Genomic DNA, 14,725 nt, shown 5'->3' with positions numbered 1-14,725 from the left:
AATCACCAGGGAGCAAAGAAGGTCAAGGAGGCAGAGGGTCCAGGAAATGAATCCGGGGACCCCAGTCCAACCCGGGGGGACTTCCTGGACCAGGGGCTCCAGATCCTGTGGGTCGCTCATCACCCTCCCACGAGGAAGAGCTGTGGGCTGTTCCCAGACCAGGCACGTTCTTTCCTGCCTCTGTGCCTTTGCACATGCAGTTCCCTCCACCTGGAATGCCCTTCCTCATCCTTCAGGTCCAGCTTTAGTCCACTGGGAAACCTTGCCTGAGTCTCTTGGGCACTGCTCCTGCATTCTGCACCCGCTTCTGTCACAGCCATTTTCTTGCTGTATCAGGGGGTTGTTGGTGGGCTTGGCTCTGGCAGGGCTCTGAGGTCTTGGGGACACAACTTCACCTTCTTACCCCTTTGTCCCCAGTGCCTGGACAGGCAGATGCTCAGTAAATGTGGAAGGAAGGAAGGGTTCAGGAGGCCTTTACAAAGGCACGTGTTCATCACTTCGTCGGACACTCTCCAGGACTTGGAGCCCAGGCAGCCTGCTTCTCAGCCGTCATAGAGAGGGCTCAAGGTGGAAAAAGGGAGCCAAGGATGGATATTGAGTGAAGTCCTGAGCTGGGTGTTTATCCTCAGTGCCTCAGTGAGCTCCCACCGCCACCCTGGCAGTTGGGTCGAAGAGTCACAGAAGAGACCGATGAAGAGACTGAGGGTCAGGGAAGCAAAGTCACTGGCCACAGGCAGACCCTGTGCTGCTGTGGAGCCAGCCTGACCGGCACCAGGCACCTGGACATAGAGGAGCAGGTTAGGCCCGGAAGCCCTCAATGGTAGGGCCGGCCGGCTGGGGCACAGACAACGCTGAGAGGGACCTCGGGGCAGGAGGGCCACTGAGTGCTCCCCTTGTGGGCCTTCCGCAAGCTGGGCTCCAGCTCAAGTCAGGGAGAAACCGGTCAGACCCCTCAGGCTCCCCAGACTTTCCACTGAAAATAAATACCCCAGCAGGGTCACCTCTGCAACCAGACAGGGGGCTAGGGCAGGGAGTGGGGGGCGGGGGGTGGTGGAGGGGACGACACTTGCTGTGCAAAGGGCTTGCTTTGCACATTTCCATGATTATTTGAATTTTTACCGAGAACATGCATTATTAATTTTTTTTTTGAGGAAGATTAGCCCTGAGCTAACATCTGCTGCCAATCCTCCTCTTTTTGCTGAGGAAGACTGGCCCTGAGCTCACATCCGTGCCCATCTTCTTCTACTTTATATGTGGGATGCCTACCACAGGATGGCATGCCAAGCGGTGCCATGTCCGCACCCGGGATCCAAACTACGGACCCTGGGCCGCCAAAGTGGAACGTGCGCACTTAACCGCTGCGCCACCGGGCCGGCCCCATTATATGTTTTTTAAAATGAAAAGAAAATGAACATTTGATGACCTCGAGGTCTCCACCTTCCCTGGGACCATCCACAACTCAAGGTTGTGGCAGAGCCCCACTCTGTCTTCTACTGCCCTCAACCCACCCCTGGGAGCACGTCCCACAGGTGATCATCCATGCATTCATTCACTCATTCATTCTTTCACTAGCCTGTGTCAGGTTCTGCTCTGAAGTCAGGCCCCTGCCCCACCTCCTCCCGAGCTGTGAGTCTAATGGGGAGACAGGCATGAGGACCACACACCACAAAGCAAAGTGGTCAGTACTGAGGAAAAATGTGATATAGGAGTGTGGCTGTGGGAGCAGTCATGGAGGGCTCCACAGAGGAGGTGGGCTTTGAGTGTGGCCTTGGAGAATGAGTAGGAGCTTGTCGGAAGGAAAGCAGGTGGGGAGGTGTTCCAGGCAGCTAGACGAGTAGGAGCACCAATGAGATACGTGACCCAGGTGCCCGTAGGAGTGTGGGGCAAATGAAATATGTGTGTGGGGCTGAGGAGGGCAGGAGGGGGGGGACAGTGAGTGAGGAGGAGGATAAGGTGGCTGCAGTCCCAGCAAGCCACGACAGGGGCCAGCTGGAGCAAGGGCAGTGGGGTGGGAGGGGGCTGGGTCTGGACAGATGGAGAAGGTGAACAAGGCAGGGAGCCCAGCGTCTGGCTTGGGGGCAGGGCAGAGACAGATGGTTGAAGCATACATCACCGTACCCATCCGGCTCCGAGTCCCCAGCACGGAGCCCTCAGCCCCTCCATGTGCCAGTGCAGGGGGGCGTGGCTTCAGAACCCCCTTCGTCCGTCTGGGTGTGGCAGGATGGGGTGCTTCTCCTGCCGGGACCTCTCCCTGCCCCTGTCCCAAACCCGCCCATGCAGCTCTGGGTGGCTCTGAAATGTGTCAGCTGGGCTAGGCCATACGTCCTCTCCCAGAACCCATGTCCCTGAAGTGTTTCTGTAGGCCGGGCCGCCAGGGCCTTTCCGGGGAGAGTCAGAGCGGGGAGGTGAAACAGCGGCGGTTTCGAGGCTCACTCAGGGGTCGCGGATCTGCCCGCCACGCCCTGGGTGGGAGGCACGGCTGGGCTGCCACTGGCCCTCCTTTCCCTTGTCCCACTCCCCGGCTGGGTATGTGTGTTTAGCTGTGTGACAGAGGCCCCAGGATCCGCAGGGCACCTACGCCACCGAGTCCAAGGCCCCCTGGGCTTCAGCCCCCGCCTTGGGCTCCTGCTCATGGCATGGGTTTTACCCATTTCTCCTCCATCACCTCACCGGCCCCGACTACCTACCTGTGGACTCAGGGCTTCACCGTCAGGCCATCAGGCTCACAGAGACCGCCACTGCCTCCTCTACTGCCTGAGGTCACCCCTGTGACCCGCCCCATGTGCGTGTGCGTGTATGTGTGTATGTTACATGTTCATATCCATCCAGCCTAGTGGGATCTGCTTCTCTGCTTGAATCCTGACCCACAGCTTCTCCCCCTTCCACACACACAGGCACAGCCGAGGTTGCTGACCTGGGGGGTGGTTAGAGGCCCCTCCCCACCCCAACACATACACAAGCACCCATAGTTAGCTTTGGGAACAAGAGGGTAAAGAGAAGCCCAACTTACCAAGTTTCCAGGCTCAAAAAATAATGACCATTGCCACTGGTTGGGTCCCTGCTGGGGGTGCTGGATGCACCCCAGAACTGCTGCCGTATTATGGAGGGGGAAACCGAGGCTCCGAGAGGACAGTGATCTGCCTGAGGCCACAGGGATAAGGAACAGGGCTAGGACTGACCCACGTCACTCGGATTCCAAGACCAGGCCCCACGGCCTCTCTGGAAGCGGTCCAGGGGAGTCATTCTCCCCAAAGCCCCCTTGCTCCTCCGCATCACCTCCCAGTGCCCGCAGCCGCTGCACTCGGGACACGGAGGCGCTGAGTCACGTCCCAGGTGTTAGTTTCCAGGTGTGGAAGGGAGCATGGAGGTTTCTCTGAGCTCCTGGCTCCCGGTCCCTGCCTGCGGCGGCTCCCGACCTCTTCTCTTCCCTCCCCTCTCCATGCAGGGTGGGGTGCCCTCGGAGGCCTGGGGCGGGAAGAGCAGAGACTTTGGCAGAAGACAGACCCGGGGTCCATATCCGGGCTGCCCGACCCTTTGGGGAGGGTCTCAGCCAAGCACGTGCCTCTCCAGGCCTCCGTTTCCTGGTCCGTAAGTGGGGGGACCACGCCCCTCCCAGGATCAGGGGAGATCCTGAGCCTGAGAGCCCAGGCAGAGCTCACCCACTGAGCCAACCCCGCGAGTACCTGGGCTCCAGCTTCAGCCTATTTGGAGCCAGCTCATGGCGCAGTTTCCATGCCCGCAGGCCTGTGTCTGCTGCCAGGTAGGATGCAAGGTAATTACACGGTGATTACCGACGTGTACTTTGACTTAATGAGCTCCATGCGCTTGGGCAAAAGGTCTCTGTTCTCTGAAACTCCAGGACTGTGCAAGCCGCAAGGGCCTGCCAGCTAAGCTCGAGCAGGGGTTTTCAAACCATTTTCAACCCCCTTGGTTGCTGAACACTTTGTGCAGACAACGCCTTCCGTGGATGCCCAGTATGTAAAACAGAGGAGCACTGGGCTATTTTTGGTTGAAGCAGAAGTGTTGAAGACTGGGCGGGACAAGGGTCCAGAGTCCATTTGCCCTGTGGCTCTGGATCCCTGGGGAAATGGAGGATGGGGTTGGTCCTGGTAGTGGACACTCCCTAATGGGTGGGGCAGCCAGGACCGAGGCAGAGCACTGGGAAGAGAGTCCAGCAGCCAATACGTACCAACTGGTATGGAGAGACTTCAATAGCTTTGGAACTGTGTGTTTGTGCTGGTGGCGGAGCCAGTTAACTCATCTTCCACAGCAAGAACTCAGTCCCTACAGATAAAAACAAAAATATGTCCTTGAAAAGAATCATAATGACTTCGACCTTTTAATGTTCCCACAGTTTCATTTCTTAAACTCAGGGCATCTTTTAGGGAAAATATCTCTTGTATAGAAGAAATATTTATACGAAGTCAGAAGTTCCATTCACTTCCCTTTCTTTTTCTTCTGTTAAATTCAAGTAAAATTAAATGAAAAATAATATCCAAAATATGATTCTTCTGGTTTTATAAAAGTATTTCTACCCATCTGTTCCTTCCCCATCCTTCTGTTTATGTATTTGCAGATAGAGTTGTCCAAAATGATGTTCACCTAATAATGTTAATGGTTATTTCTGGCTGGTGGGATTTGGGTTGTTTTTTTTCACTTGCATCTTTGGGGGTTTTGGCACGTTTTGAATTCTTTATAATGAACAGGTATCGCTTTTATTTTTTTAATTTTTTTTCTTAGAATGAAAGACTGGGAGAAAACGTATTAAGATTGTTAATCAGAATTAGTTGTGGAAACTGAGTACTGAGACCATGGATGATTGCTATTTCTTTTTTTTTTTTCTTTTAATTTCTAAAAGCAAAGGGAAACAATTTTATTTTTAAAATAAGAGGCAAAAATAAATCACGGGGATTGTGAAACAAAAGCATCTTACAGAATAGCTTAGCAACAGTCTCTTCCTTCAACAAATATTTATTGAACAACTTGATGCCAGGTTCCAATGTTTACTATTATTTTATTTAGGTTTTTGGTTACTACTACACTTGGGAAAACTTTCTCTTTGCTCATACACTTTCCCTGCAATTATTATATGCTGCCACTAGGTGGCAGTAGACATATCAGTATTCTGAGAGGTGGATAAGATAAGCTTTTCAGTTCAAACTGCCTGTTACAGATTTATAAGTTCTCATTGATAACTTTTTTTGCTTTATATTTATACATATATAGAGATATTTAAGGATCAAGAACATTGCAATTGATAACGTAATCAAGGCCGGTCAGTCTTTTGTCTGTTATTAGTTGAACTGTACCACCTTTCTCCTTTCCTTTTTTTCTCTTTTTTTTTTCTTTTGGTAAGTGTGTGTGTTTGAAAAGGATGTTTTTTCCATCCTTTTACTTTCACACTTTCCATATCTTTATATTTAAGATGTGTCTCTTGAAAGTAGTATGTAGTTGGGGTTTTTTTTTCAATCCAGTCTGGCAATCTTTGTCTGTTGTTGGAATATTTGTCTGTTTACATCTAGAGCAATTACTGATGTATTTGAGTTTGAATTTACCATATTATTGTTTTCTGTTTACCCTATCTGTTCTTTGTTCCTTTTTTCTCCTTTCTTGCCTTTTTATCAGAGTACTCAAATATATTTTATTCTATTTCTCTCTTTATTAGATTGTTAATTATGCATTTTGTCAATATCTTTTAATAGTTACTTTAGAAATTACAAAATACATCCTTGACTTTTTAGTTTACTATAATTTTTTTCATTTGTCACTTCCCAGACAATGGAAGGACCTCCATAAAACTCCATAAAACTCTTTCCTGACTTTTGTACTGTTGTTAAAAGTTTTTATTCTACATATGTTTTAAATCCCATAAGAAAATATTATTATTATTTTAAACAGTAAATATTTATTTAGTTTTATCTGCTTATTTGCTTTTTCTGGTACTTCCCAGTCCTACATCACTACCTTCACCTGATGAATTACCATTAGTGTTTCTTTTAATGTGGGTCTGTTGGTGACAAATCCTGACAGCTTTTGTCAATCTGAAAAACATCTTTACGTCATGTTCATTTTTGAAGTATATTTTAGCCTAGGATAGACCTCTAGGTTGTCAAGAGTTTTCTTTCAGCACTTTGAAGATTGTCTTCTGGCTTCCATCATTTCTTTTGAGAAGTTCCCTCTTAGTTATTCTTGCTCTATTTAAAGTGATTGCATCTTTTCCAATGGCTACGTCTAAGGTTTTCTCTTTGACTTTATTTTTCACTAATTTAGTAATGATGTGCTTAGGTATGATCTTCTTTCTATTCTCCTTGATTGGGATTTGCAGTTTCTTGAATCTGTGGCTTGATGTCTTGTCAACTTGGAAATGCCAGCCACTATTTCTTCAAGCATCACTTCTGGCTTATCCTCTCCTTTCCTCCTAGGACTGTAATTTCACATATATTAAACTTTTTCACAATGCCTCATATTTCTGTACTGTTCATTTATTTTCCATCCTATTTTTCCTTTCCGTGCTTCAGTGTGAACATTTCCTACAAATCTAAATTCTATTTCACCAATCCTCTTTCCTGCTGTATCTAACCTGCCGTTAAACCATATGTTGAGCTGTTAAATTTAGTTATTATATTTTTTTAGTTCTATAATTTCTACTTGGTTCTTTTTTGTACATTCCAGTTTTCTGAAATTCTCCATCATAATATCTATGTATCCAACATATTAATCACATTTTCAAATATAATATTTGTATCACTTGTGGGTTTGTTTCTATTGTCTGAATTTTTCAGTTTTGTTTTGGTTTTCTTTCGTTGGCTCTGTTTGATGAGATGCTTAGTCATTTTTAGTTAAATGTCACACTTTCTGTTTGAAAAATCAGAGGCTCTGGAGAATTTTCCCTCCCTCAGAGAGGGTTTGATTTTTTCTGACTGGCAGTGAGAGTGGGCAAAGCCACTTGGTACAATGAGGAACCGAGAGAAACTGAGATGGGATTCAGGCTTTGTAAGGACTGGTGTCTTTCTGATTTCTCTTAATCTCAAGCATAGCCAACAAGGGTCTCAGCTGAAAACTGGGGGTGTTTACTTCGTTGAATGGCTCTAAGCTCCAATCTTCTCTTTCCTCAGCATCTCGAGACCCCCCCAAAGCTCAGCTTATCGTCTTAGCCTCTTAGCAGCCACATTTTTCTTGATTTCTTGGCCTCTCACCTGTGAGCAGCTCAGCATTCAGCAAACATCTTGAGGGCAATAGCTGCACAGAATTCCAGCCTCCATTCTCTCTGGTTTGCTTTGCTCAGGGCTCTCCAACCCCTCGCTGCATTGGTAGCCCTGAACTCCCCAAGCCTCTGAGGCTGCAGAAGCTAGAGGTGCTTCATGTCCAGCCTGCGTCTGACACTTTGAATTGGCTTATGTCCTGAAGGGGAAAGTGGACAAGGTCGCACTGACCTCAGCATCTCTCCCTTTCTAGGATTGTGGCCCCTCGACTCCACATGGACTTATTTCATCTACGAATCTCTCAGATTTTGTTTCGTATTTTTTCCAGGCTTCATAATTGTTTTCTGCTGCAGGGTTTTTTCCATACAAGCGACTCCATCACAGCCAGAAGCAGAAGTTACCACACAATGTTGTAAATGCCTGTGTCCCCAAGGGCACCATTGGACCCTCAGGGCCAGGGACTGAGTCCCCTTCCCTCTGTGTACACGCTGCCTCGCCAGGAAGTCTCCTCCCAGCTCAAGGCTGAGCTGGGCCCCACTACCAGCCACCCTACCTCGAGCGCTCGTTCAGCGACTGCCTTTGCTCTGATTATCAGTCTCCCCACTGGATTGCGAGCAATTTGAGGGCAAGAAGGGGCCATGATCAAAGGCACAGGCCTCCGGGAAAGAACAGAAGCAGAACATTAGGGCAAAGACGGCGCTGGGTAATAGAGAGAATCATGCCACCCTCTCAGATTTTGTATGAATGACCCTGGAAATGACTCCTCAGGGCACTCTGGCCGGGGTCAGCTGGCCCCCAGCTTCAGAGCAGCTGCTCACAGATGCCCAGGCCCGAGGGGCTCACTCCTCCCGCGTGCAGGAGGGGGAACATGCGAGCTTGCATCTGGGCATACAGCGTGCACCTGGTCCTACACCCGGCTGGACAGGGGAGTGCCCTTAAAGGAAACCATGTGTAAGCTGTCGGATGAAAATGGGCCTTTGCCTGTGTGTTATCATAACAGTAGCTAACATTTATTCAGTGTTTCTATACCAGGCACTCTGCTCACGTAATCGCACCTGCCTCTCCCGTGTGTTGGCAAAATGACTTCCTCTGCTTCGTCCATGAGGAGAGTGAGGCACAGAGGATTTAGTCATCGGCTGCATCTGAAGTGATAGAGCTGGGACCGGGCCCGAGGCGCCCTGACCCTGAGCCCACAGGCTTGGCTGCCAGGCTGCATGGCCTCCTGGTGCACCTGCAGGAAAGGCTCCTGCGCCCTCCTACCTGGGGCCACATTTCTGAGAATGTGATTGGCGTTTAGTTTGTGGCTCTCCCCTGCTCCATCCTGACAGCCCCCCACCCCTGGTCTCCTGGCCTCCAGGCTCCCCTCTCTCTCACCCAGTGTCCGCCACACGGCCACCGTGACCCCACTGAGTCACTCCCCTGCAGTGGTCGGTGGCTCCAGGGATGGAAGCAATCTGAACTTCTCCAGGCCTTCACAATGGAGCTCATTCCTCATCCCCGTCCCCCGTTATAATCACCACCTGCTCACAGCAACATGCACACACGTGTACACACACACACGTGTGCATATACAGACACCCATGCATACACCTGTGTGCATGCGCTCGCAACCACACATACAACCGCTCATCCCTCGGACCACAGTGAACCACCTCCGGTTTCCAGGGAGTGCCCCTGCACTCCCTACCCTCCACCTTCCTCCGGGCTCGGCTCCACCTGTCACTCACCTGCTAACAGCCCCAAGTTCCTACCCAGCCAACAAGATGGAAGCAGACAGCAGAGGGCAGACCCCACTCAATGCCCTCTCCTTGCTTTACTGAGAGAGCCCTGACATTGTCCTGGGGACCACGTGCCAGGTTGAAATCCCCTTTGCAGTGAGAGTGGCCACAGGGCTCCCTCGGAAGGCGACTCCGTGGGGCTCCTGAGCACGCCGTTTCTTGCTGATGGGAAGCACTGACTCCGCCGACCTTCTGCTTCTTGACCTTCACCCTTCCCCTCCTTCCTGCCCGGACTGCAAACCCAAAGCCTAGAGACAGAGCTGCCGGCTTGTGACAGTGAGGACGAATGCCGCGCTCTAGAGATGGTAGAGCAGAAAGCTAGAAGGAGCCTCCTCTGTGACCCCTTGTCAAGGGGCTGCTCCAGCCCTGGGCTGCCTCCTTCCAGGCTTCCTGTTTTGTGAGTAAGATAAACCCCTACTGGTTAAGCCACTATGGTTCGTGGCTGGTACGTGCAGCCAATGGAAATCCTAATTGGCACAAAGACCAGTTCATGGGACACCTCCTCCAGCAAGCCTTCCTGGATTTCCCTGGCAGGTTCAATCTGGGGCTCTGTGTTCTCACACAAGCTTGGCTCTTTCCGCATCTCAGTTAACACCCATTGTCTCTCCAGAGAACCAGGTACACCTGTCCATCACCCACAACAAAATACAAACTTCCTGGGGCAGGCCCATCTTGCTCACGCAGGTGTCTCCCTTATTCCTTAGCTGAGGGTCTGGCAGGATGTTTCTGCGCCATGTGGAAGAAAGAACAGAGGACCCAGACTCCCGGAGCTTGCATTCAAGTCCCAGCTACTGTGTCCTAGCATGTGACGTTGTGTTACCTCTTTAGGTTGCTGTTTCTCCATCTTTAAAGCTAGAATAATATCTATCTCCTGGGGGTTGTGATGCTAAATGATGTAATCAACGTGGAAAAGATTTGGAGACAAAAACACTGCTGCGTAAATGGAAATTGTCAACGTCAGTGTCTGGTAATGGTTGGGGAGTCAGAGCCCTGTCGTTCACACTAAACCACAAGTGTTAACACACACACACCACACGTCTACACACACACCATGCATGCACACACACACACGCACACACAGAGGCATGAGCGCATCTCATAAACCAAAGGAACTTGGACTCGCCTTGGAAGCCACCCAGATGAACCTTAACCACAAGCTAGCTCACGCTCGATGATACGGTGCTGATGTGAGAATCCGCCTCTCTAGGCTGTTTTCTTTGGGCCAAACACTGTGTCATCACATTAGCGCTTGGAACCCTGCTCCCCACCCCCGGGGCACAGGGGAGATCTTTATACAGTTTCACAAGTGAGGGAGCTGGAAATCAAAGAACCTTCCAACTGAGGCTGTCTAACAAGCGATTTGGAGAAAGATGTGCTGGCCCACTGCCCGCAGCCTGGAGCAAGCACAGGGACCCTCTCTCCATCTCTCGGACTCTCAGCGGACTGTCTTGTCTCTCTCTGTTTCTCTCTCTCTCTCCATCTCTCTGACGCTGTTTCTCTCTCTCTCTCCATCTCTCTGACGCTGTTTCTCTCTCTCTCTCCATCTCCCTCTCTCTGTCTCTTCCCCTCTCAATCTGTCTCTTTTTCTGTCTCTCCCTGTCTCTGTCTCTCTTTGTCCCGCTGTCTCTGTCTCTTCTCTCTCTCTCTCAGTGTCCAGGGCCCGACAGGAGCTGGAATACCAGGCCTGGCTCAGGGCCGGCTCGAGGTGGGCAAGCAGGGGCCTGAGCCCCCATGGTCTGGACTCACCTGCCTAGTCACTTGGCAGGCATCACTTGAGCGCCTACTGTATGTCAGGCCCCGGACTCGGCCCTGGGAGCACAGACCAGACTCCCAGGATGGTGGAAGCCCTGGGGAAGGGACGGAAAAGAAGCAACCATCTATCCGGTGCCCTCCTCAAGCCAGGCACTGTATTTGATGCTTTCAACATTTTGACTTAATTCCTATGCCAACCTGTGGGGTATTTACTTATTTAAATAGGTTTGGTCAACTTTACCAGCTTAAGGTACAAACAAGGCTGATTTTTAATATTCAAATTTTTTCTCGCCAGCACCTCCTAGATCAGCAGGCAGGCCATCATGTGTCAGTCTGTCTTTCCATCTCTCTCTGTCTCTCTTTCCCTGTCTCTCTCTGTCTCTCTGTCTCTCTCTCTTTGTGTGTGTGAGCACGTGTGTCTCTCTCTCCCCCTCTCTGTCTTTGTGTCTGTCTGTTTCTATCTCTCTCCATCTCTGTCTCTGTCTCTCCTCTGATCCAGCGATCCTACACTCAAAGGAAGAGAAAGCAGAATCTCAAAGTTATTTTGCTCACCCATGTTTACAGCAGCAATATTCACAACAGCCAAAAGGTGGAAACAACCCACCCATCCACGGATTGATAAATGGATAACCAAATGTGGGCTATCCATCCACAGGAATATTATGCAGCCTTAAAAGTGGGAAATTCAGACAGATGCTACAACGTGGATGAACCTTGAAGACATTATGCTGAGTGAGATAAGCCAGTCACAACAGGACAAATACTGTAGGATTCTGCTCATATGAGGTCCCTGGAGCAGCCAAATTCATGGAGACAGAAAGCAGAATGGTGGGTGCCAGGGCTGGGGGAGGGGAACGGGGAGGATAGTGTTTCATGGGGACAGAGTGTCAGTTTGGGAAAATGAAAAAGTTCTGGAGATGGACAGTGGTGATGGCTGCACAACAATGTGGAACTTAATGCCACTGAACTGGACACTTAAAAACGGCCAAGATGGTAAATTTTGAGCTATTTGTATTTCACCACAATTTAAAAAGCAACCATTTCATCATCTCTCAGTCTCTGTGGGTGTGAAGTTCCGAAGGGCTGGCTGGATAGTTCTGGATGGTTCTGAGTGGTCTGGCTCAGGATCTTTCACCACATCTTCTTCTCCTTAAGGGCAGGAACTGAGTCATAGTTATCTCAGGGCCCCCATCCAGAATTTGTTGACTGACTAACTGACCGGCTGCTTCCGCAGCGCAATCCCAGCCCAGGGGCCCCTGGGAGAGCCCAGATGGGAGCAGCCGGGCAGCAGAGGAGGCCAGGAGCCTGGAGCAGCTCTGGAATCAAGGCCCAGTGCCAAGAAGGAAGCGTGGAACAATAGCTCCCTCGAGGCGGTCCCCCTCACAGCCAGATTTGCACTTCCACAGACAAAGGAGACTTCCTCTGTAGGAAGTGATACCCAAGGGAGGGCTTCCCGTGGAGCAAGCCGGAGAAGGGGCTGGGAAGGACACCCACCTCCCCCAGGCCACTCGCCTGTCCCGTCAAGCACTGACTCTCTGAGCCTGGAGGCAGAGTCATGATGTCAGGGTCTGGAAAACACGCACCTGCATCCCGGCTCCCCCCTCGCTGTGCGACCTCGGTGCTGTGCCCTGGCTTCCCTGTCTGTAATGGGGGACCACGCGTTCTCCAAGCATCGCCGTGCATCTGGGCGCTGTCCGACGATGGCAACCCACCCAGACCCTGGCCTGCCCCACAGACCTCATTGCTCCTGGGGAAAAGCGACAGAAATAAACAGAGACAGGCAAATAAGTGAGTCCCCAAGGGGGGTGGTTGAGAGTGTTGACTAATCTCACTCCTCACCCCTCTGTGTTCTGACTCAATTAAGAAATTGAGTCAGAAGGCAGATAAGGACCAAAACTTCAGTTCTGTTGCTGGAAAGTAGCAATGAGAGGCCGTTAGAGACATTCTGACTCAGAACCAGATGGGCTCTTGCACCATCCCCCTGCATTCAAGGCAGCCACCCCAGGAAGGGGCCAGGAGGGGCGCAGGCAAGGATGAGCACCCAGTACCCTACGCCCCGCCCCCCCCCTCCCCCGCCTCGCCGCAGCCTGCCCAGGGAGCCGCCCGAGGGCCATAGCCAGGCTGGGCCTGAAGGCAACAGGCTGTGGACTCAGGGTCCAGCTGCCCCGAGAGGAAGGGGTGGAGGGAGGGTCGAGGTTACCTCCCAGGGGTGGAGGGGCATGCCTCCATGGAACCCTGAGGAGGGGGAAGGGCTCCCCAACTAGTAGCAAGTGTTAGGAAGGAACCAAAAGGGGGTGGGGAGGCGGGCTGCGATCTGGAGTGGGGCTGAGGCAGGAGGAGGCGGCAACTGAACCGACAACTGGGAGGTACAGTAGAATCGGGGGTGTGGGGGGTGGGAACGGGGGGGCGGAGCCTTGGGCCGGCCTTGAGAAAGATGGAAGGACAGGCGCCTACACAGAGGGAGGAGGAGCCTCCGTGATGGACACGCGCACAAGCTGAGGGAGGAGGAGCCTCGGTGAGGTCAGGGCAGCTGCGGCCAGGCCGTGAGCTCACCCGCACACAGGGATGTCACAGGAACTAGTGACCCCATGCGTGGCCACAGTCCCTCCATGGGGGAGGCTCAGGAGCGGGTGCCTTACTGCCACCTTTCACTGTCATTTCGGGGTCCTCCAAGAGGGTGCCCAGCGGATGGTCGTCATCCTCGCCTGGAGCAAGAAAAAGGGGGAGAGGCCACGAAAAGGAGCAGGGAGAGCCCCGGGGAAGCTGGCAAGAAAGGAGAGAACTGGAGATGAGAAAAAGGGAACGTAAAAATGGTGGGGGACCACTCAGGGGAGGGAGGCGGGAGAAGAGAGCGGGAAGCAGAAAGGAGCGCAGGTGGAGGCCCCCAGCTGGGCGGAAGATGCACCGCGCCCCCTGAGGCTCTGGGTCTTGCTGCGCAGAGTGAGAGAGGCAGACAGACGTCCAGGACAGGCAGCCTCGTGGTTGGTGGGCCCCTGGGTAAGCTCTCTCGCGGGTGGGGGGCTGCTGCTGGGGGGAGGGGGGACCTTGAGCAGCTGTGAGCCCTTCTGCTTCTGTGCCTCCCTTCTCCCGGCTCCCCATCCAGGAGGCTGTCCCCATGTGTAGTGGGCTGAATTGTGTCCCCCAAAAAGATGCGTTCAAGTCCCAACCCCCAGTTCCTGTGATGTGACCTTATTTGGAAAAAGTCTTTGCAGATGTAGGTGAAGGATCTTGAGAGGAGTTTGTCCTGGATTTAGGGTGAGACTTACATCCCATGATAGGTGTCCTTATAAGAAGAGGGAAGACACAGAGGGAAGAAGCCCGTGTGAAGACAGAGGCAGACTGCAGGGATGCGGCCACAAGCCAAGGAACGCCAGGACCCACCAGGAGCTGGAAGAGGCGGAACGGTCGTCCCCTCTAGCCCCAGGAGGCAGCTGCCCACGCCTTGATTTGGGACTTCCTGGCTCCAGAACTGTGGGAGAATACATTTGCGTTGTTTTAAGCCACGCAGTTTGTGGTAATTTGTTACGGCAGTTTTGGAAACGAATCTCCACAGACACCAAGGCCCACTCGGAGGTTACGACCCTACAGATGAGTGAAGGGGACGCAGGTCCCCTGGCCTCCACTTCCAGCTTCCTTCCCTCCGGGTGGCTGCCTCTGGGAAAATCACATGGAGCTGGGCCGGGTTGGGGAGGGGGTTTGGAAAGCAGGAGGAGGGTTTGGAAAGCTGGGCGGTGGCTGATGCAGCTGCAGCCAGTTGCTGAGAAAGCTGGGGCTGCAGGGGACCAGGGCTCTCCTGGGCCGCCTCAGACCTGCGATCGCAAGGGGAAGCAATCTCGGGCGAAAGTGTCGCCTGCGGTCGGCGGTCAGCGCGGGAGGAAGTGGGGACGGCAGCTGCTCAGCGCCCGTGACCCCGGGCAGCGCAGTCCTCCGGCCACGCTTCTTTGCACCTAAGCCGGCAACTTTGCGTTTTCCAGCAAAACCAACAGCAGAGGT

General features: G+C 52.1%; 1 long non-coding RNA gene across 1 annotated transcript; it reads left to right on the top strand.

Annotated features, from left to right (window-relative positions):
- The first annotated feature begins 12,832 nt into the window (after positions 1-12,832).
- LOC123290234 (uncharacterized) lies at positions 12,833-14,283 on the top strand. The gene is made up of 3 exons (XR_006534605.2): positions 12,833-13,098; positions 13,672-13,729; positions 14,011-14,283. It is a non-coding gene; the product is annotated as an uncharacterized lncRNA (long non-coding RNA).
- Positions 14,284-14,725: the final 442 nt, after the last annotated feature.

The sequence above is a fragment of the Equus asinus genome, chromosome 12 (assembly GCF_041296235.1).
Source record: "Equus asinus isolate D_3611 breed Donkey chromosome 12, EquAss-T2T_v2, whole genome shotgun sequence".
In the NCBI taxonomy this organism is placed as follows: domain Eukaryota; kingdom Metazoa; phylum Chordata; class Mammalia; order Perissodactyla; family Equidae; genus Equus; species Equus asinus.
Note: the sequence above shows the minus strand (reverse complement) of the source record. Positions and strands in the feature narration are given on the sequence as shown.